Source organism: Macaca nemestrina, chromosome 6 (assembly GCF_043159975.1).
Source record: "Macaca nemestrina isolate mMacNem1 chromosome 6, mMacNem.hap1, whole genome shotgun sequence".
Classification (NCBI taxonomy): domain Eukaryota; kingdom Metazoa; phylum Chordata; class Mammalia; order Primates; family Cercopithecidae; genus Macaca; species Macaca nemestrina.
This window is the reverse complement of record NC_092130.1, coordinates 141,075,991-141,099,021: the sequence shown is the minus strand read 5'-3', so window position 1 is coordinate 141,099,021 and position 23,031 is coordinate 141,075,991. Positions and strand designations below refer to the sequence as shown.

At 38.0% G+C, this 23,031-nt stretch overlaps 1 long non-coding RNA gene across 1 annotated transcript in view; it reads left to right on the top strand.

Annotated features, from left to right (window-relative positions):
* Window positions 1-1,258: 1,258 nt before the first annotated feature.
* Window positions 1,259-23,031, top strand: part of LOC139363618 (uncharacterized) — a 32,503-nt gene continuing 10,730 nt past the window's right edge. The window contains exon 1 of the long non-coding RNA XR_011624315.1: window positions 1,259-1,424. This is a non-coding gene — a long non-coding RNA (uncharacterized lncRNA). The remainder of the gene's footprint in view (window positions 1,425-23,031) is intronic.

The following is a 23,031-nucleotide window of genomic DNA, read 5'->3' as shown; positions in this document are numbered from 1 at the left end:
TAGTAGTCCCCTATTTAGTTTGGTGTCTTGTAAAACGTAGTGCAATAGCATAGTGTATCAGTAGAAGAGGGAAATGTTTAGCTAGTGTGGTGATTTGAATGTGGCCCTCATGTATTGGAAACTTAGTCCCCAGTGCAAAAGTGTTGAGAGGTGAGATCTTTAAGAGGTGGTTATGAGGACTCTACTCTCATTCATGGATTAATGTCCTTTTCACAGGAGTGGGTTCATTATTAAGAGTAGGTTATGGGCCGGGCACAGTGGCTCACACCTGTAATCCCAGCACTTTGGGAGGCTGATGTGGGTGGATTACAAGTTCAGGAGTTTAAGACCAGCCTGGCCAAGATGGTGAAACCCCGTTTCTACTATAAAAAAATTAGCCGGGGGTGGTGGCAGGCACCTGTAATCCCAGCTACTCAGGAGGCTGACGCAGGGAATTGCTTAAAACCTAGAGGTGGAGATTGCAGTGAGCCAAGATCATGCCGCTGTACTCCAGCCTGGGCAACAGAGGCAGACTCCGTCTCAACAACAACAAAAAGAAACAAAGAAGAAAAGAAAGAAGGAAAGAAGGAAATAAAGGAAGAAAGAAAGAAAAGAGTGGGTTAAAAAGGTGACTTTGGCCTTCCTTCTGCTTCTCACCATATGATGCCTTCTGCCATGTTATGACACAGTACATAGGCCCATGGCCGATATAGCCCCTTGATCTTGGACTGCGTAGCCTATAGAACTGTGAACCAAACAAACTTCTATTGTTTATAAATTACCCAGTCTTTGTTTGGTATTCTGTCATAACAGCATGGAAATGAACACAGACAGATGGTTAAAGATGTGGCAACACATTTATTTCCCTAAAGCCCATCAAAGAAATGCAAAAGTTCTAGAAGATGTCCTGGTTTTGGAGACTTAGAGGCTCAGAGAAGAATGAAGGACCTACAGAGACCCAAAACTGAGAAAACAAGGCTACAGGATGTAAGAGGTTTGACACTAGAAGGAATATTATAAGGCTAGAGTATCCACTTTAAAATGAGAAACTCTAGATGAAAGACATAAAATAAATTTTGTAGGTAGTAAAATAAAAACTTCATGTCCAGTGTTGTCCACAAGCTCACACATCTTAATGCTACATTTTTATAACAACCTTCTTGGTTAGATAATCAGTCGTGAAGATGGCACAAAATACCAGATCACTTTTATCTCACACAGTGTTTTTTTGTTTTGTTTTGTTTTGTTTTGTTTTGTTTTGTTTTGTTTTTGCAGCCTCCCACCACAGCAAGAATCTAAGAAGGCCTGAAAATAATTTTGGGCCTTATCTGAGAATGAAGTCAAATGCTTAGTAGCAAAAAGGCTAAGTTTAGCATGTTAACCAAAACTTCTCAGCAAGTTTATCAGAGCAGCAGCCTGTTGAAAAGGTGATATAATCATCCAAGGTAAACATTTTGTCCCTCCAAAATACAGTGTAATATCAGTGATACTGCAAATCTCTTGGCCTCACCAAGTCTTTTAATTACATTCCATTTTGCCTCATCTACTCAGGAGGTACTTCGGGTTAAGCACTCCTAATATGAAAATCTGAAATCTGAAATGCTCCAAAATTTGGAATTTTTGAGTTCTGGAATGATGCTCAAAGGAAATGCTCACTAGAACATTTCGGATTTCAGATTTTCACACCATGGATGCTCAATGCAAATATTCAAAAATCTAAGAAAATATTAAATTTGAAAACATTTCTGGTCCCAAACATTTTTAGTAAGAAATATTCAACCTGTGAAAGCATTATTCAGCCTCAAAAGCCAAAGGCATTCATACTTAGCTATGTTATATGAAAGTATAACTGTGCCAGGAAGTTTTAACAGTACATAGAAAAGAGCCAAAGCCATAAGCTTTTATTATGGCTAAGGATGTGATCCACCAAAGCTTCTCTAGGTTCAACAACCATTTGGACTTAAAGTATGGAGTCAGAAAGATTTCTCCCCAAAAGATGGATTTTTCTTTTCTATCATATCATCAGGCTGCAAACTTTCCAAGCGTTTATGCTGTGCTTTCTCTTGAATCCTTGCTGCATAGAAATTTCTTCCACTGGATACCCTAAATTATCTCTCTCAAGTTCAAAGTTCCACAGATCTCTAGGGCACAGACAAAATGCTGCCAGTCTCTTTGCTAAAGCATAGCAAGAGTCACCTTTACTCCAGTTCTCAACAAATTCCTCATCTCCATCTGAGACCACCTCAACCTGGACTTATTGTCCATATCACTATCAGCATTGTAGTCAAAACCATTCAACGAGTGTCTAGGAAATTCTGAACTTTCCCACATACTGCTGTCTTCTGAGCCCTCCAAGTCTCTAGGAAGTTCCAAACTTTCCAACATTCTCCTGTCTTCTTCTGAGCCCTCCTAACTGTTCCAACCTTTGCCTATTACCCAGTTCCAAAGTCACTTCCACATTTTCAGGTATCTTTATAGCAGCACCTCACTCTACCAGTACCAATTTACTGTATTAGTCTGTTCTCATGCTGCTAATAAAGACAGACCCAAGAGAGGGTAATTTATTTTTAACAAAGAGGTTTAATTGACTCACAGTTCCACATGGCTAGGGAGGCCTCACAATCATGGCAGAAGGTGAAGGGGAAGCAAGGCATGTCTTACATGATGGCAGGCAAGAGAACATGTGCAGGAAAGCTCCCCTTTATAACCATCAGATCTTGTGAGACTTACTCAGTATCATGAAAATAGCACAGAAATGACCTGCCTCCATGATTTAATTACTTCCCTCCCAGGTCCCTTCCATGACACATGAGAATTGTGGAAGCTACAATACAAAATGAGATTTAGGTGGGGACAGAGCCAAATCATATCAGTATATCTAAAAGAAAAAGATTTACTAACTCAGCTTTTGATTTCAGTTCTTTCTATTCAAGGAGAAATAGTATTAAAGTTTGCACAACAAAGGAAGTTGAGAGCTATAAATGGTGAACTAATTTAAGAATAATGGATAATTAACACACCTCATGTATTTATTATTTGGTTGTGAGAACACTTAAAATCTACTCTCAGCAAGTTTTGATGCATATGTTAATTACTTGGATTTAAACATTCCACAAACTATAAACATCATCTTGTGCACCATAAATATATAAAATTATTGTCCATTTAAAACAAGTCAATAAAATAGATAAAGAGCAGTAAGAGATAAATTTTTTTGCAAATATTTTAAATGTCTGATATAATTGAAAATATTTATATTCTCATACCAGATTCTATAGTTCATCTGTTGTGAGATTTTTTGGTAAGAGTGTTTCACACTGATATGTGATGAGAAAAAGGAGAATAATTTTAACAGCCTTTTGAGATAATTATGATGTTCTTGGATATTATACCGATACTGGACAGGTTTTAACTTCTTAAAGGTTTTTGCAATACAGAGTCTGAAACCCCATCAATGAACAATTTGTTCTCTGGTATGTTAAAATCCTTGGTCCAATTCTGCAAAAAATACAGACACACACACACAAAGAAAGAATAATAAATATATTTTGGGTGAAAAGTCTCCCACTTTAAAGTGTTTATGTGTATGTATGTTTATATAACATATATATGTTATATATGTGTATGTATGTTTATAAGGACATAGAATAATGCAAAATATATTTCATACATGAAGTTATGGTTTTAAAATGTTCAATATCCACTGCACTAGGAAAATATTTGCTCATGTACATTAGGAGACAAAAGAATGTCCACAGCATCTCAATTTTAAAAAATTAAAAAATAATTTAAATTTTTATTGAAGTATTAAGGTATAGCAGAGACTATATCATGCACTTTCCAAACCATTTGCTTTTCATACTAGGCACATGTCATCTTCTCCATCTAGATGGAGCCATATAATTGTGTTCTGTTTAAAATGTGGGAAAAAACAATGGTCAGAAATGCCTTATGCAGTAATCTCCTTCACCTCCTCCTTCTCTCTCTCCTCCTTCTTTTTCCTCTCCCCTCTCCTTCTCCTTTTCTCCTCTCTCCTCTCCAGCTCTCTCTCATCTCTCTCCATCTTTCTGTCTCTCTGTTTCTCCCTCTCCCTCTCCCTCTATTTCTCTCTCTCCTTCTCACTCACATGCAAACACTCCACACCTCTGCTCTCATCCCCATTTCCATTTCCATTTTGCAATCAAAGACTGCAAAATGTTGAACACACACAATGGAAAGAGCCTGCATCCCTAGGTTCTCTGCTTTGAGGATGGACAAGCAGGACAGCTGTCCAACAAGATTTGTCTGCATCAGACATTGTATGGGCAAAAAATAAGCCACTGAATGTTTTAGGATTATTTGTTACTGTGGTTAATTTATCTCATTATACAAATAGATAAACTGTAATTTAGTCCTACTATAGAATGCTATATAACAATAAAAATCAATTATTTACAGCTACAATGAAAATCTCAGATGAATCTAACCCTAAAAAGCACCTTGAGGAATACATAGAATATAACTTCATTCATATATGGTTCAAAATATGCAAAACTAAGCTATGTGTTATTTAATATTCTAAATATTGTGTTAGAACTATAAGGAAAAGCAAGAGAATCACAAATATGAAATCAAGTATAGTGGCTACTTTTGAGTAGTAGTAATGGAAGAGGTTAGGATGCAAGGGCATACTCACAGGGAATTTGGGTTTAATAAAAAAATGTTCTTTTTTCTAAAATGATTGTGAGTTCATGGGCATTTTTTGGTATCTTCCATCTTTAAACCTTAGCTATATTTGTAATTTTTAAAATTTGTCCACTTTTTATTTTATATTTTTAGATAAGAGTGACTGAAAAACAGTTCAATTATTGCAAAATAGAGAAAAACAAAGTAGTTTCCAGTTAGCAATTTCTCCAAAAGTATTTGGCAAGAAGCAAGATCACTAGGCGAATGTTCAAAAAACTAGACTATGCAGCCAATAGAAATTGCAACAGAGTTATTCAGGAAAAAGAAAAACAGATTAATCAAAGGCCAATTGAAATAATTAATTTAACTTACAATTTGGCTAAAATTGAAAAATCCATAATCATCTGTGGAACTGATACATAATATTCAAATGGAAGAATTTATAAGTGTAAGTTCATAGAGTTGGAAGTTCTGAACAATATCTGGCTAAAAAGACAATGGAGAATATTTTTCCATAGGCATTTTTAAAACTGTAGATAAAATCATAACATGGTATAAGTGAATAAGCCCTTACAGATTCTACAGCAGTGACTCTCAATCTTTCCTGCACATTAGAATCATCTAGTGAGTTTATTTTTGAAAAAAAGTCCCATTGTTCAGTTTGCACCAGACATAAAATAAATCAGAATATCTGGGGACAGGCCCTAGGCAATGGTATTTTTAAAGATACCCAGATGATTTTATGTTCAACCAACATTAAGGACCACTGAGCTAGAGCGACTCCTTTATTTCACAGTTGAAAGGTCTGAGGTTGCAAGTTGTAGATTGTATCGCATAAGGTCACGCAGTTGGTTAATGATTTTCTGCTCTTTTCCCTGTCTTCTTTCTTCAACTTTTAAATGTTGCTGCTTCCTCTATATTTTGTACATTTATTCACAGCACTTCAGATTCTTTTGGTCTCAGCTCTCTCTTATTCTAACCACCCAGTTTAGCAGATATGAAATCTGACACCTCAGATCTAGACCATGTAGTGCCTACCCTCTTCCCAGGAGCTTCTTTAATGATATGTGGTAGCAGACCCTTTGGGAACGCCCTTGGCACTCGCAACTATGCAGCTTGAAAACGCTGAAGAATTATAATGCCATGGGGTGAACCTATGACTAATGAGTAATGAAAGCCAATGAATTTGCTTTTCACTTTCATTCCCATATACTGGTAGTCTTGAGATGCATTTCATACGCCTCATTAAGCAGGCATGGGAGCTTGAACATCTAGTCACCTATAGCTGTGGGCAACAGCATAGTGAATCTTTGTCCTGGCACTCCCTCCTCCCCTGCTAACCTTGTCTCTTTTCCACCTCCTTGAGTCTCATTTTCCAATAAAACATTTGCACTTAATTCTTTGGTTCAGGCTCTACTTTCTGGAGAATCCAAGCTAAGACATTACCCTTCTTTGGTTATCTTAATATTAATCTTTCATGGTCAATATACAATTTTCATTGCCTGGACCATGCCTGGATATTTAAGATGCAATGATTATTAAAAACATCATCAACTTGTGGTCCTTTATATATATATGTTCTTTGGTGCTTTAAGAACCTTCCATATTCATTTTCTGGAGAAGGTGAAGGAGAAAAATGTCAACAAAAAGTAAAACGTGCCAGGAAAAAAATAGATCATACAGAAAAAAGCAAACTGATTAAAACATGAAAAGAGATTGAGGAGGAGAACAAGACCAAAAGAAACCTGGAATTGGAAATGGAGAGGGTCCAATAAGTCCTCTCTATCCAAACTGCAATCAGAGTAATTCTTCATTTCCCCATAAAGACTGTTATTTCAACTATTGTCAATATATTAAATCATCCTCTTTATCTATGCCTCTATCTTTCTGCTAATCAGATTAACAAAGATGGCATTTATTCATTCATTATGTACTCATCCAATGTTAATTTGGTCCCATTGTTCTAGAAATTCTAGTAATTATTGAATTTCCGCCTAAGTTCCTAAGACAATAAGGAGACCCTTCCTAAATACATCTAACTATAAGTAAATGAGAAATGGAACGTTTATTCTTTCAAAGAGTATCATACCCATATATGACCACCATATCCTTACTTGTTCCTATTCTTGGATATATTCACACCAACACTTGGCTCTCTGGTCATCATAGAACACACAACCTTTCTTATTTACATATATTATATGACTTGTTCCTTAGTAGGGTTTTTATTTTCTCATTCATAAGTCCTCAGGTGTCTTCTGAAATTCAAGGGCTTTTCTTCCCATATTTTTCATTTATTCCACAAATGATCTTTACTATATGAAATATATCTTGTGATACAGTAGATAATATGACAACACATTCTGTCTCTTCACTGAGTTTACCTTTTAGTGGAGGTATCAAATAGAAATGAGATAAAGAATACAGATTACCATAAATAGGATGGAATAAATAGTAAATGCATAACACACGATTAGAAAGAATAGCCAGGGAAAGCTTATCTGAGGAGAGAAATGGGACCTAATGGTCTCATGGGGACCTCAGAGGGAAGTTGAGACCTAAAGAATAAGACTGAGTCAGCCAGGCAAATATCTACCAAAAAAGCATTTTAGGCAGAGATAAGTAATTGCAAAGGTCCTGAGATGGAAAAAGGTTTGATAAATTCCAGGAACAGAATGGGACCAGTATAACTGGAATATAATGTAAAATCAGGAGAAGGGCATAAAATTAGGTTAGAGAAGGCTGGGCACAGTGGCTTGTGCCTGTAATCCCAGCACTTTGGGAGACTGAGGCAAGTGGGTCACCTGAGGTCAGGAGTTCGAGATCATCCTGGCCAACATGGCAAAACTCCATCTCTACTAAAAATACAAAAATTAGTCAGGAGCGGTGTTGGGCACCTAGGGACTACTAGGTGCTACTACAGCTACTAGGGAGGCTGAGACAGGAGAATCGCTTGAACCTGGGAGGCTTAGATTGTAGTGAGCCAAGATCGCACCACTGTACTCCAGCATGAGCAACAAGAGCAAAACTCCATCTTGATACAAAAAAAAAATAGATTGGAGAGAATATAAGTACTAGACACTTTGGAGTTTTGTAAACCGAGATATGGAGTTTGCATTTTATTATAAGAACAATAAAAATCCTTGACGGATTTTTCAGCTAGGAAAAAGAAAATAGCCGGATTTCCATTTTTGAAGACATTTTTCAAGTTACTCTATGGAGAAACAAGTTAGGAGGCTGGTATAATCCAGTAAAGAATTGAAGAAGGCATTAAAGAATAAAAGGCACATAAAATAAATACATGTCAAAGATGGCATTTGATTCATTAATTAATGAAAAAACCAGTAAGATGTTACAACTAATTAAAAAGAGAATCAAATAACACATGTATATTAACAATCAAAAATACTTAGATGAATTTGGAATACTGTAGATGCAAAACTGGTCAATTTCCACAGGGCAATAATCAACTGAATTTCTATGAACAAGAATCATTTGCATGACTATAAGTTTTCTACAATTTACAAGATCGCTAAAATAGCTCAAAGATGATGAAAGTCACAAGTAAACAGGAACAGTGTGCTAGACAGGACATCCAGCAATTTTATTTTTTGTCTTCCAAAGTCTTTTACAATTTTTCCTGACAGGAGCCTGAATTAGAACAGTGATGGAGGACACAGAAAACAATGCTGAATGACAGATATGTTGCAAAACTTCATTACTGAGATCAAAATCATCCTAGCTTTGATGTAACCATCACAAACTCGAACAAAAAAAGATATTTAATCTACATGAGAGCTATTACTGAGGAACTGAGTGGTGTAAGTCCCTTGGGAGAACAGGTGCTGGCTTTTCCTCCCCTTTGATGTCAGCTTTCTGGTGAGACCTGCAGTAGCGTTTGCTTAGTCTTCACAGTCCAGTCAACCCTAGTCCTGTGACTGCTGTGCTAGTGCGATCAGTTCAAACTCTTCTGGTGTTTGCATGACTGGGCAGCAGATCTCTTGACAGGGCAGCTCAAATCGGTTGCCCATCTTTTCACGTTCCCACCAAAGTCCTGAAGGTTGAACGAGCTGACAGCCCATTGATTGTCGTCTTCTGCTACTTCTTGGCCAAAGAGCCTTATGAAACACATATGGATGTCCATCAGTGTTCCAATCCCTGCAAGACTTGAAGTGCATTTTTGGACCATAGTTCAAATGAATTTAGTAACAGCAGCCTGCACAGCTGTTTTTGTTTGTTTGTTTGTTTGTTTGTTTTTTCTGAAATCTTTGTATTACTTTTTCCAAATGTTCTTAACTAATTTTGGAGTCTAGACTAGGAAATGTCAATACTCTCTAATATGCTGCCTCTCCACTATTCACAATAGCAAAGACATGGAATCAACCTAAATGCCTATCACTGACTAGATAAAGAAAATATAGTGCATATACACCCTAGATATTATTCAGCCAGAAAAAATAATGAGATCATGTATTTTTCAGAAACGTGGATGGAGCTGGCAGCTGTTATCCTTAGCAAACTAACACAGGAACAGAAAATCAAATACTGCATGTTCTCACTTACAAGTGGGAGCTAAATGATGAGAACTCATGGACATAATGAGGGAAACAACAGACACTTGGGCCTACTTGAGGGTGGAAGGTGAGAGGAGAGAGGGGATCAGAAAGAAATAACCATTGGGTAATAGGCTTAGTACTTGAGTGATAAAATAATCTGTACAACAAACCCCCATGATATGAACTTACCTATACAACAAACCTGTACGTGCACCTCTGAACCTAAAGTAAAAGTTAAAAAAATTATGCTGCATCTCTTCACGATGCCTGGGGACATTTAAAGAAAACATTATTCAACAGTTAAGTAGATTAGTGATATGGTACCAAGTTCCCTCAGCTACTGCCATGGCGTTTCTTAATTTTTAGCTAGTCTCCATCCATGGGCACGTTCTTCCCTATCATTCTATTGTTCTTTCTTACCCATTCTCTCCATATATCCTCGTCATTGTGGTCACTGACTCTTATTCTCTGCGTTCTGAGATAATGTATGTGAAAGCACTCCATATTCTAAAATTCTACACCAATGTGAAGTATCAACATTACTGTAACTCATATATTTCCAATCTAGTTTTGTGAGTAGGTGGGTGTGTGCAATGTGAATGAGTGTATGAGTACAGGAGAGCAATGCTCAGTTGTCGTGAACAGGCCCCCATCCTGGACTAACATCTCCATTGCCTCCCTACACAGAAAGAGCCTGAACTTACGGAGATAGGCAAGACTCAGATACACTTAACTAATGACAAGTTTCAGATTTGAGGCTTTTTTTAAAGAAGCACAGCAGTAGAAGTCCTTTCCTAATCTAAGAAGCAGATACAATTTGTTTACAGTCTCTCATCTTTTGTATCCCCTGACATTTCTTTTTCTTTCTTTTTTTTTGTTTTTGTTTTTTGTTGTTGTTGTTGTTGTTGTTGTTTTTTGAGATGGAGTCTGGCTCTGTCGCCCAGGCGAGAGTGCAGTGGCGCGATCTTAGCTCACTGCAAGTTCCTCCTTCCGGGTTCATGCCATTCTCCTGCCTCAGCCTCCCGAGTAGCTGGGTCTTCGGGCGCCTGCCGCCATGCCTGGATAATTTTTTGTATTTTTAGTAGAGACGGGGTTTCACCATGTCAGCCAGGATGGTCTCGATCTCCTGACCTCATGATCCACCCGCCTCGGCCTCCCAAAGTGCTAGGATTACAGGTGTGAGCCCCCACTCCCGGCCTTATTTTTCTTTATCATGGACCCCAATGCCCTCTACTATTCTCCAGCAAGTCCAATCTCAGTTATTGGTTAATGCCCCAGCACCATACTAAGTAATGTTTGGTGCTTTCTAATTGCCTTCTCCGAAACTCAAACTCTCATGAATTTAGGCTATAGAAGAAAAATGTTCTATTAATCTGGTCCACTTGATAATATGACAAGATAAAAACAACATCCATATGGGCAACTTCGTGTTTAATAATTTGGTGTTTGTTATAAATGGGTGATGGCTTTAAAAGTCTCAGAAAAATATTTTAAGAAAGAATGCGTTCTAAAAATCGCTTAATTTTAAAAGTGATGCATTGACATTCATGAGGCAATACCTAACCGGGAAAAGGCAAGCAGTGAAATGAGGTGATAAACACTCTAAAAACCAGATGCAGTACTGGTCTAATGCTGTGTGGCGGCAAGAAGTGACCCACAGCGGCTCTCTGAGCTGCTCTAAGACATCCACTAGAGTCTAGAATCAATCACTTTTCATACTGAATAGACCACAAAAGACAAACCTCATTGCTACCGGGGCCATATACTCACAGAAAACATTAATCTAGGACCATATAATATTTTAAAAGGTCTTTTTAGAAAAAAAGTAATATTTTTAAAAGGTCTTTTTGGAGAAAAGATAAATCCAATGTCCCTGAAATTAGTAGAAAGTTAGGAATAGAGACCATAAAATATATTCACTAAGTGGATTTTTAAAAAGTCTTTAAAAGCAATTTAGTATCTTGGTCATAAAACAGAAAAAGAGAGTGAAGCAATCAAACATGCATGAGGTCAAGAGGTGAAAATACAGGAAAGAAAAGGTAGAGGGTCAAAGAAAAAAGAAAATAGGCCCAAAAGAAACAGTAATAGGGAGAGTCGCATTAAGAGACAAATGCAATTGTGTTTGAAAACACACACAAAGGGAAGAGAATGCCAAGAAAGGCTACACACACTTACCCATACTTACCTGATGTATATATTCTCTCTGTGCACAGAGAGATTGATTGAAAGCATGGGAAAAAAACACACATGAAGACACATTGTGATGGCTTGGTATTGTGTCGGCTTGGCTAGGTTGAACTACATTTCCAAGATTTCCCTTCCATATATTTTCCACTTACGGTGAGACACAGAGAGACTCTTGTGCAAGATTTGGAGGGTAGAAGTAAAACAGCAGCTATTTTTGTGGATCATGTAAATTGTCACTTATCCTCTGGCTTACCTTGCTGGTCTAAGACAGGAGCTCAGCCTACAATTGCTCCATCTTCCACTGAATTCTCCTTCTGATTCCCCACATTGTATGTGTGTGTGTGTGTGTGTGTGTGTGTGTGTGTGTGTGTATCTTTAGCTCCTTGATGAAGAGCACTGGCTTCTGCAGGAACCCCATGCCATCAAGGTGAGAGACAGTAAAAACTGATACTTGTGGGTTCCAGTTTGTTCCTACTGTCTCCCACTTCATATCCATTTTCCCTTCTTCTTGTGGACTTCAAGCCTTCACAGCAGATGCAAGGACACAGCTACACAGAGACTACTTAATTAGCTCCCACTTTCATAGTTGCATGAAATCTAATGCCTGGGACAAATCCTCTAATACAAATACATGATTGTATGAATGAATGAGTGAATGAACAAATATGGTTCCTTGTGACTCTGATGTTCTGATTGCATTCTGACTGATACAGACACATAAATTAAAAAACCAGGTTTCTAAAAGTTCATGAAACAGTATCTCTAGTGTTTAACCTTTAAGAACTATCCCTGCTAACATAATCTAATAAAATTCAGTTTAGAACTAGATTCTCATTCATGTGAGTTTCTCCTAATTGACAGAATTGTTATTTTATCATTCAGAATGTGAAGGGAGAAATAGCCTCAGCTAATTAAAATTTTCAAAAAACATGCTTAGACCTTGTCACTACTAACTTTAACTCTAGTTTAGCATTAAGAGAAAGTATATGAGAAGAGTATATAAAAAATACATGTTCTAACAGCTCATGTGAAATTGCGCATCTCTTAACATTTCTAGTTTTCAGTCTTCTTTGAAGGGTTTGTGAGTCATCCAAATTATCATCTTGTTTGAGTCATTCTTATGTAAATATTGATATCCTTTGAAATGCACAGAATTTAACTGCAATTTACATAGTCCCAGGTACTGCTGATCATAAATATTTTGTCTTTATGATTTTGATTAATAACAATAAAACTCCTAGAGTCATCTAGCGATCATCAAGATCCCTTATATAATTTGTCTTGTATTGACAAATTGTAATTTTACTATGACCAACGATAAAGTAAATGCCTGCCTACTTCTTGGAAATGTCTTCAACTTTACTGGGAGATAAACAGAATTGAAGTTTGAATCCCTACTGGACTCAGGCCCGTAGAATGTATTGCAGTGCCATCCACCAGAAATATTATGTAGGTCACATCTGTAATTTTAAATTTCCTAGTAGCTATATTTTTTAAAAAACTAAAAGTATATCACATTTATTTTCACAATATATAACTCTATGCATTTAAAACAGTATTTCAACATAATCAGTATAAAAAATAAAGCTAGTTATATTTACAAATTTTTCCATATGAAGTAAGTCTTTGAGACTCAGTGTGCATTTAAAATTTCTGCACACCTCAATTAAGACTAGGCAAATTTAAAGAGCTCAGTAATCCCATTTGATTAGTGGCAAATACATTGAACAGTGCAGTTATAGTGAGTCTGTTGGGTGAAGGAAGTGATAAGCCTGAATATGCCTACTAAACTCAGGCAGCAAAAGCACAAATTAGTTATCCCCCAAAAGAGATTGTGAAGTTATATAGGCCAGGAAACTTCCCTGCAAACCTAAGGTTAGGTTCCTCTTCACTGAGGAAGGCAGTATTCTAAGTAATCTGGATGAAACCCACTCCACCTTGTTATTGCATATGCAAGACAGAAAACACATTTGGTGTCAAAATAGAATTGTAAGCCCCTGCACAGATACACTATATTGTTCTCAGCACAAGCCTGCTTTGGGATGTCTCTGACCCCAGAATTCCATGGGGTGATCAGGAGCTGACCCAGCCAAGTTTTTGGAGCTTTGCCAAAAGATCTCTTCTGTCACAAGCAGGTGCAATGCACACTTGGCAGAGAATTATGTGGCTTGCACTGGATATCTTTAGTACCACTGCAGAGGGGTTTCTGGAGGAGTAGTGGGGAGCAGCACTGGTGGAAATCAGGCTCCAAGGATGTGCAAGGGTCCTAGAGGGCTCACTGTAACCAAATCCAATATGCCACACAGCAAATGTGACTAAACTTCTGGGGAATGGTGTGAAGAGCAACCAGGTGGAGGTGCAGGAAAGCGAGAGTTTCTTCTTTGGATCTCATTCATGTCAGACTCTAGGTCTCAGGTCCACTCCAATAATAATGACAACAGCAACAGTGTTAGTGGTACTTGCCAATCAATGAGCATCTCCTGCCATTAACATTTTTGAAAAACTCTATGATGACTACATTTACAATAGCACACAGTTACTAGATGTGTAGCATATGCCAGTTACTCTTCAAAGTGCTTTCATGAACTGTTTATCATATTTTAGAGCTGTAAAAGATGAATAATTTTTATCTTCACTTTAAAAATGAGACAACTGAGATTCCAGAGGTACTTGTTTATTATCACACTGCTAGAAAGTAGATAATTGAAATAGGAACTTTGTACATATGATCCCAAAAATATACATTAGATGTTAGGAGCAACATACAAATTGCAAAAGCATAAAAGTGAAAGGGTTTTTTCTTTAGATGGAAAAAAGGTTAACAGCAGATCTTTTTCGTCCAACAGATGGTAGGGTTGTCTTAGACCATTTGGGATGCTATAACAAAATGTCATAATATCGGTAGTTTATAAAAAACATAAATTTATTTTTCAGTTATGGAAGCTGAGGAATCTAATATCAAGGTGTTGACAGAATCAGTGTCTAGTGAGGACCAACTTCTGGGTTTATAAAAGGCATCTTGCTGCACTCTCACATGGTGGAAGGGACAAATGAGCTTCCTTAGGCCTTATATTAATGCACTGGAGCCCTCATGACCTAATCACCTCTTTGAAAGCCCTATCTCCTAATACCATCACCTTGGGGATGAGGATTTCGACATATATATTGGTGGGATGGGGATATACAGGCACAAATACTCAAATCATAGCAAAGGTGTCAGAAAGTTTTATAGTGATAGAGTTGTAGCTGAGGACTTGAATACCTGACTAGAACTAATGTTTCCCAGGACCCTTTTGGGTAGATGTGCCCAAGTGACTATGTTCTCGACAATGATATGTGAACAGAAGTAATATGTGTCACTTCCTTTCTGGAACCTTAGAAAAGTAGACATGCATCTGCTTTCTCTTACTCCTTCCACTGGCTGTAACCTGAGCATGCCAGGCACTTAGTTTTAGCCATAGATATGATGAAAATGTCCTGTTTGCTGATGCAGTTATGCCTTAGAAGGAATTTTATTACACCAGTGACTGTGAGGATCAGAGTTGTTCTCCCTTCCTGGACAGCTCACTTACTGTATTTTATAAGTCTATAAGATGAGTATTTCAATCCTCATTTAGAAGATGAGACAACTGAGGTCATAACATAATAGCGAAATAGGCATCTATAATCCTTTTGTAGGTCTTTCTGTTATTGCAGCTTCTCTAGACCACACAAAACACAGAGGAAGCTTCTACTGTCAAGTTAGGACTATGCACACAAGAATTGCAGAAGGTGGTGTGCCCTCCCTGTCATCCGTATCAGCAACATAATGAACGTATCTTGCAATGTACATTTGTATCTTGTGATGAGCATTACCAATATGTAGCGTATCTTGCAATGAAGACAGACCTCAAGGACTTTGAGTGCTCAGAATTTTAAAAAACTTTTATCTAGCTTTATATAAGCTAATGTGACTTAAGAGAAAGAGTATGCTTGTCATAGTAAGTTTTATAATTGCCATCACAAACAACTATATATAAAATTAGCCAATCTGTATTTCATATTTATACTAATAAATATGGTGAATTATACCAAGCTATATGGGACTATATAGACACAAAGAAAACTATGCAGAGGCCCGTAATCTAATGTTAAGAGACATTTAGCTTCTCAGTTCATGGATTTCCATAGGTGAATAGGGAGAATATTATAGCCATTACTTATAAACATGTGAACAAATTAAATGTAAAATGATATGAACAGCTTCGGAAAGAAATAAACTCTGTACTCAGGATAGTTAAGTGGAGTCATATAGTAGTCAACTAGTACTAACTAGGGCCAGGTAACAAATGGCACTGAAGTTCTCACTAGTCAAAAACAAGTAGAATTCATTTATCATTCATTGGTCTAAAGACAAGCTGTGGTTCAGCTAGGATCAACCACGGGGTCCAATTTGCAGCCTGGGTTCAAATTGACTCTATATGTCTCCTCATTGACTTTGGCACAGCCAGCTAGCTTGGGCATGCTCTCCTCATGCAAACACAAAAGCACAAGAGAGCAAGGAGAGCGAGTGGGAACGCACACTGCCCCTGAAGATGTTGAAACTTCTGCTAATGCTCCCTTAGTTAAAGCAGCTCCTATGGCCAAAACCAACACCAAGGGACAGATAAACTCAATCCTGCTGTGGCTGCCAACTCACATGGCGAAGGCATGAAAGGATCATTATTGAAGATTGGAAGTGAAGACTTGAAACCAATAATAACCCAATTCCTCGCTGGTTAGAGTGGAAATTTAGTTCTAATTATAAAGTCTTACATACTTTCCACTAAGTCATATTGCCCTGACATTTTATTTTGGTTTTTCATATATGAATTCTCACTTAGTCTAAACAATATTCTTATGAAGTAGGTATCATTGATCCCATATTAGAGATGAGGAGCCTGAGGCTCATGAACTTTGAATAACTCAGAAAATGTCAGACATTAAGCAGTGATAGAACTGAAGTTCATATTAGGTCTTTTTGAATTCATACTCTTTAAAATGTGAAAGAATTAAATAATTTTACACAACTTTATAATGCATGCCCAGAAGACTTTCATTGCATGAACTACTCAGAAAGCCTTAATTTAACATCTGCTGTGTGAGGGGCACCACAGCAAGCCCTCTACAAAACAAATTCACAAATACATAATCTTTAACTTGAGCTTCATGTCCAGGTTAACTAAATAACATGCTTAGTCAATTTGAATTACTCATGTCTTGCTTGATGAACAACGAGCTATTTTACAGCATTATAATAATTCCTAGTCACACACAGCACAACTCCTTTTGGTCACTGGTATTTGTTTTGGCTTTACTTGCATCTCCCATTTCAAAACATGTTTTTTCCTCAAGAATCAATTGTTTATTTATTTTTGCTCATAAGGACTCACACATATGTCAGAGAGGTATCCCTGTTACACATATTTACTAACTAGATTTTTCTTTAAGACACACATTTCCTTTAGGTGAGTATGAATTCTACTTTTGATCCAGCATGCTTGTTTGATTATACTTTCAATTTAAAAAAATAACCTGCCACTATCTTTTTTGCTATTGTGTTTATTTTAAATGATTCTTAGCTGAATTCACACAATTCATGCTATAAATGTCAGGTGAGTAAAATGGAATATTATCTGAAAATAGTTATCATAATTTTTGTGAATAGAGAAATGAACAGAGACCTTAGTATTAATAAAAATATTGTGATGCTCTGGATAAGGTAGATAAAGAGAGAGGTTTGATATTTATTTGAATTATGTAACTCAAGGAAAAGATGTCAAAACTTAATAAAAGTACTATTTTGACAAGCATAATGATAATTTGAACCACTTATAATTGTTCCATTATAATGGAGTACAAGAATGGAAGATTGCCATCCACATTTTGTGAATGTAGGGCACGTTGAACACCCTCTGACATGTTTTACCAACCAGTTGGATGCCACTAATTGATGTGGTGATATTTTATTTCTCCTAAACTTCCTTTTTTAAATTTTCAGTCAGGTGTAGTGGCTCACACCTGTAATCCCAGAACTTTGGGAGGCTGAAGCAGGTGGATCATGAGGTCAGGAGTTCAAGACCAGCCTGTCCAAGATGGTGAAACCCTGTCTGTACTAAAAATACAAAAATTAGCTGGGTATAGTGGTGGGAGCCTGTAATCCCAGCCACTCGGGAGGCTGAGGCAGAGAATTGCTTGAATCCAGGAGGCGGAGGTTGCAGCGAGCCAAGATCACACCACTGCACTCCAGCCTAGCCGACAGAGTGAGATTTTGTTTCAAAAAAAGAAAAGAAAATTTTCTTTTTAAAGCAATTTCTACAATATGTTCTCCTCTCATTAAAAACAATTTACCAAATGCCTCTTCTACATCAACTACTCTACTAGGTCATTTCCACTCATTAGAATCATACATAAATCCAGGGGGGGAGCCCAAGATGGCCGAATAGGAACAGCTCCAGCCTCCAGCTCCCAGCATGAGCAACACAGAAGATGGATGATTTCTGCATTTTCAACTGAGGTACCGGGTTCATTTCACTGGGGCGTGTTGGACAGTTGTTGCTGGTCAGTGGGTGTAGCCCGACCAACAAGAGTGAAGCAGGTGAGGCATCACCTCACCTGGGAAGTGCAAAGGGGAAGGGAATTCCTTTTCCTAGCCAAGGGAAACTGAGACACACAACACCTGGAAAATCAGGTAACTCCCACCCTAATACTGTGCTTTACCAAGGGTCTTAGCAAATGGCACAATAGGAGATTATATCCCACACCTGGCCATGAGAGTCCCATGCTCACAGAGCCTCCCTCATTGCTAGCACAGCAGTCTGAGATCTAACTGCAAGGTGGCAGTGAGGCTGGGGGAAGGGCACGAGCCATTGCTGAGGTTTAAGTAGGTAAACAAAGCCACCGGGAAGCTCAAATTGGCTCAAGGAGGCCTGCCTGCCTCTGTAGACTCCACCTCTGGGGTCAGGGCATAGCTAAACAAAAAGCAACAGAAACCTCTGCAGATGTAAATGTCCCCATCTGACAGCTTTAAAGAGAGCAGTGGTTTTCCCAGCACAGAGGCTGAGATCAGAGAACGGACAGACTGCCTGCTCAAGTGGGTCCCTGACCCCTGTGTAGCCTAATTGGGAGACACCCCCCACTAGGTGCAGATCGACATCTCACACCTCACACGGCTGGGTACACCTCTGAGCTGAAGCTTCCAGAGCAAGAATCACACAGCAACACTCACTGTTCAGCAATATTCTATCTTCTGCAGCCTCCGCTGCTGATACCCAGGCAAACAGGGTCTGGAGTGGACCTCAAGCAAACTCCAACAGACCTGCAGCTAAGGGTCCTGACTGTTAGAAGGAAAACTAACAAGCAGAAAGGACACCCACACCAAAACCCCATCAGTATGTCACCATCATCAAAGACCAAAGGTAGATAACACCACAAAGATGGGGAAAAAGCAGTGCAGAAAAGCTGGAAATTCAAAAAATCAGAGCGCATCTCCCCCTCAAAAGGAACGCAGCTCATCGCCAGCAATGGAACAAAGCTGGACAGAGAATGACTTTGACAAGTTGAAAGAAGAAGGCTTCAGTCGATCAAACTTCTCAGAGCTACAGGAGGAACTACATAACCAGCACAAAAAACTAAAAACCTTGGAAAAAGAATAGAAGAATGGATAACTAGAATAATCAATGCAGAGAAGACCATAAATGAACTGATAGAGATGAAAAACATGACAGGAGAACAATGTGACAAATGCACAAGCTTCAGTAACCAACTCGATCAACCAGAAGAAAGACTATCAGTGATTGAAGATCAAATGAATGAAATGAAGCGAAAAGATAAATGTAGAGAAAAAAGAGTAAAAAGAAATGAACAAAGCCTCCAAGAAATATGGAATTATGTGAAAAGACCAAATCTACGTCTGATTGGTGTGCCTGAAAGTGATCGGGAATGTGGAACCAAGTTGGAAAACACTCTGCAGGGTATCATCCAGGAGAACTTCCCCAACCTAGTAAGGCAGGCCAACATTCAAATTCAGGAAATACAGAGAACGCCACAAAGATATCCCTCGAGAAGAGTAACTCCAAGACACATAATTGTCAGGTTCACCAAAGTTGAAATGAAGGAAAAAATCTTAAGGGCAGCCAGAGAGAAAGGTCAGGTTACACACAAAGGGAAGCCCATTAGACTAATAGCAGATCTCTCAGCAGAAACTTTCCAAGCCAGAAGAGAGTGGGGATCAATATTCAACATTCTTAAAGAAAAGAATTTTCAACCCAGAATTTCATATCCAGTCAAACTAAGTTTAATAATTGAAAGAGAAATAAAATCCTTTACAGACAAGCAAAAGCTGACAGATTTTGTCACCATCAGACCTGCCCTACAGGAGATCCTGAAGAAAGCACTAAACATGGAAAGGAACAATTGGTACCAGCCATTGCAAAACCTTGCCAAAATGTAAAGACTGCCAATGCTAGGAAGAAACTGCATCAACTAACGAGCAAAATAACCAGCTAATATCATAATGACAGGATCCAGTTCACACATAACAATATTAACCTAAAATGTAAATGGACTAAATGGTCCAATTAAAAGACACAGACTGGCAAATTGGATAAAGAGTCAAGACCCATCAGTTTGCTGTATTCAGGAGACCCATCTCACATGCAGAGACACATAGGCTCAAAATAAAGGGATGGAGGAAGATCTACCAAGCAAATGGAAAACAAAAAAAAGCAGAGGTTGCAATCCTAGTCTCTGATAAAGCAGACTTTAAACCATCAAAGATCAAAAGAGACAAAGAAGGCCATTACATAATGGTAAAGGGATCAATTCAACAGGAAGAGCTAACTATCCTAAATATATACGCACCCAATACAGGAGCACGCAGATTCATAAAGCAAGTCCTTAGAGACTTACAAAGAGACTTAGACTCCCATACAATAATAATGGGAGACTTCAACGCTCTACTGTCAACATTAGACAGATCAACGAGACAGAAAGTTAACAAGGATATCCAGGAATTGACTCAACTCTGCACCAAGCAGACTTAATAGACATCTACAGAACTCTCCACCCCAAATCAACAGAATATACATTCTTCTCAGCACCACATCACACTTATTCCAAAATTGACCACATAGTAGGAAGTAAAGCACTCTTCAGCAAATGTAAAAGAACAGAAATTATAACAAACTGTCTCTCAGACCACAGTGCAATCAAACTAGAACTCAGGACTAAGAAACTCAATCAAAACCACTCAACTACATGGAAACTGAATAACCTGTTCCTGAATGACTACTGGGTACATAATGAAATGAAGGCAGAAATAAAGATGTTCTTTGAAAACAATGAGAACAAAGATACAACATACCAGAATCTCTGGGACACATTTAAAGCAGTGTGCAGAGGGAAATTTATAGCACTAAATGCCCACAAAAGAAAGTAGGAAAGATCTAAAATTGACACCGTAACATCCCAATTAAAAGAACTAGAGAAGCAAGAGCAAACACATTCAAAAGCTAGCAGAAGGCAAGAAATAACTAAGATCAGAGCAGAACTGGAGATGGAGACACAAAAACTTTCCAAAAAATCAGTGAATCCAGGAGCTGGTTTTTTGAAAACTTCAACAAAATTGATAGACTGCTAGCAAGACTAATAAAGAAGAAAAGAGAGAAGAATCAAATAGATGCAATAAAAAATGATAAAGGGGATATCACCACCGACCCCACAGAAATACAAACTACTATCAGGGAATACTGTAAACACTTCTACGCAAATAAACTAGAAAACCTACAAGAAATGTATAAATTCCTGGACACATACACTCTCCCAAGACTAAACCAGGAAGAAGCTGAATCCCTGAATAGACCAATAGCAGGCTCTGAAATTGAGGCAATAATTAATAGTCTACCAATCAAAAAAAGTCCAGGACCAGACGGATTCACAGCCAAATTCTACCAGAGGTACAAGGAGGAGCTGGTACCATTCCTTCTGAAACTATTCCAATCAATAGAAAAAGAGGGAATCCTCCCTAACTCATTTTATGATGTCAACATCATCCTGATACCAAAGCCTGGCAGAGACACAACAAAAAAAGAGAATTTTAGATCACTATCACTGATGAACATTGATGCAAAAATCCTCAAAAAAATACTGGCAAACCAAATCCAGCAGCACATTAAAAAGCTTAAAAGCTTATCCACCATGATCAAGTGGGCTTCATCCCTGGGATGCAAGGCTGGTTCAACATTCGCAAATCAATAAACACAATCCAGCATATAAACAGAACCAAAGACAAAAACCACATGATTATCTCAATAGATGCAGAAAAGGTCTTTGACAAAATTCAACAGCCCTTCACTCTAAAAACGCTCAATAAATTCGGTATTGATGGAACACATCTCAAAATAATAAGAGCTATTTATGGCAAACCCACAGCCAATTACATACTGAATGGGCAAAAACTGGAAGCATTCCCTTTGAAAACTGGCACAAGACAGGGATGCCCTCTCTCACCACTCCTATTCAACATAGTGTTGGAAGTTCTGGCTAGGGCAATTAGGCAAGAGAAAGAAATCAAGGGTATTCAGTTAGGAAAAGAAGAAGTCAAATTGTCCCTCTTTGCAGATGACATGATTGTGTATTAAGAAAACCCCATCGTCTCAGCTCAAAATCTCCTTGAGCTCATAAACAACTTCAGCAAAGTCTCAGGATACAAAATCAGTGTGCAAAAATCACGAGCATTCTTATACACCACTAACAGACAAACAGAGAGCCAAATCATGAATGAACTCCCATTCACAATAGCTTCAAAGAGAATAAAATACCTAGGAATCCAACTTACAAGGGATGTAAAGGACCTCTTCAAGGAGAACTACAAAACCACTGCTCAGTGAAATAAAAGACAACACCAACAAATGGAAGAACATACCATGCTCATGGATAGAAGAATCAATATCCTGAAAATGGCCATACTGCCCAAGGTAATTTATAGATTCAATGTCATCCCCATTAAGCTACCAATGACTTTCTTCTCAGAATTGGAAAAAACTACTTTAAAGTTCATATGGAACCAAAAATGACCTGCATTGCCAAGACAATCCTAAGCCAAAAGAACAAAGCTGGAGGCATCACACTACCTGACTTCAAACTGTACTGCAAGGCTACAGTAACCAAAACAACATGATACTGGTACCAAAACAGAAATATAGACCAATGGAACAGAACAGAGTCCTCAGAAATAATACCACACATCTACAGCCATCTGATCTTTGACAAACCTGACTAAAACAAGAAATGGGGAAAGGATTCCCTATTTAATAAATGGTGCTGGGAAAATTGGCTAGCCATAAGTAGAAAGCTGAAACTGGATCCTTTCCTTACTCCTTATACGAAAATTAATTCAAGATGGATTAGAGACTTAAATGTTAGACCTAAAACCATAAAAACCCTAGAAGAAAACCTAGGTAATACCATTTAGAACGTAGGCATGGACAAGGACTTCATGTCTAAGACACCAAAAGCAATGGAAACAAAAGCCAAAATTGACAAATGGATCTAACTAAACTAAAGAGCTTCTGCACAGCAAAAGAAACTACCATCCGAGTGAACAGGCAACCTACAGAATGAGAGA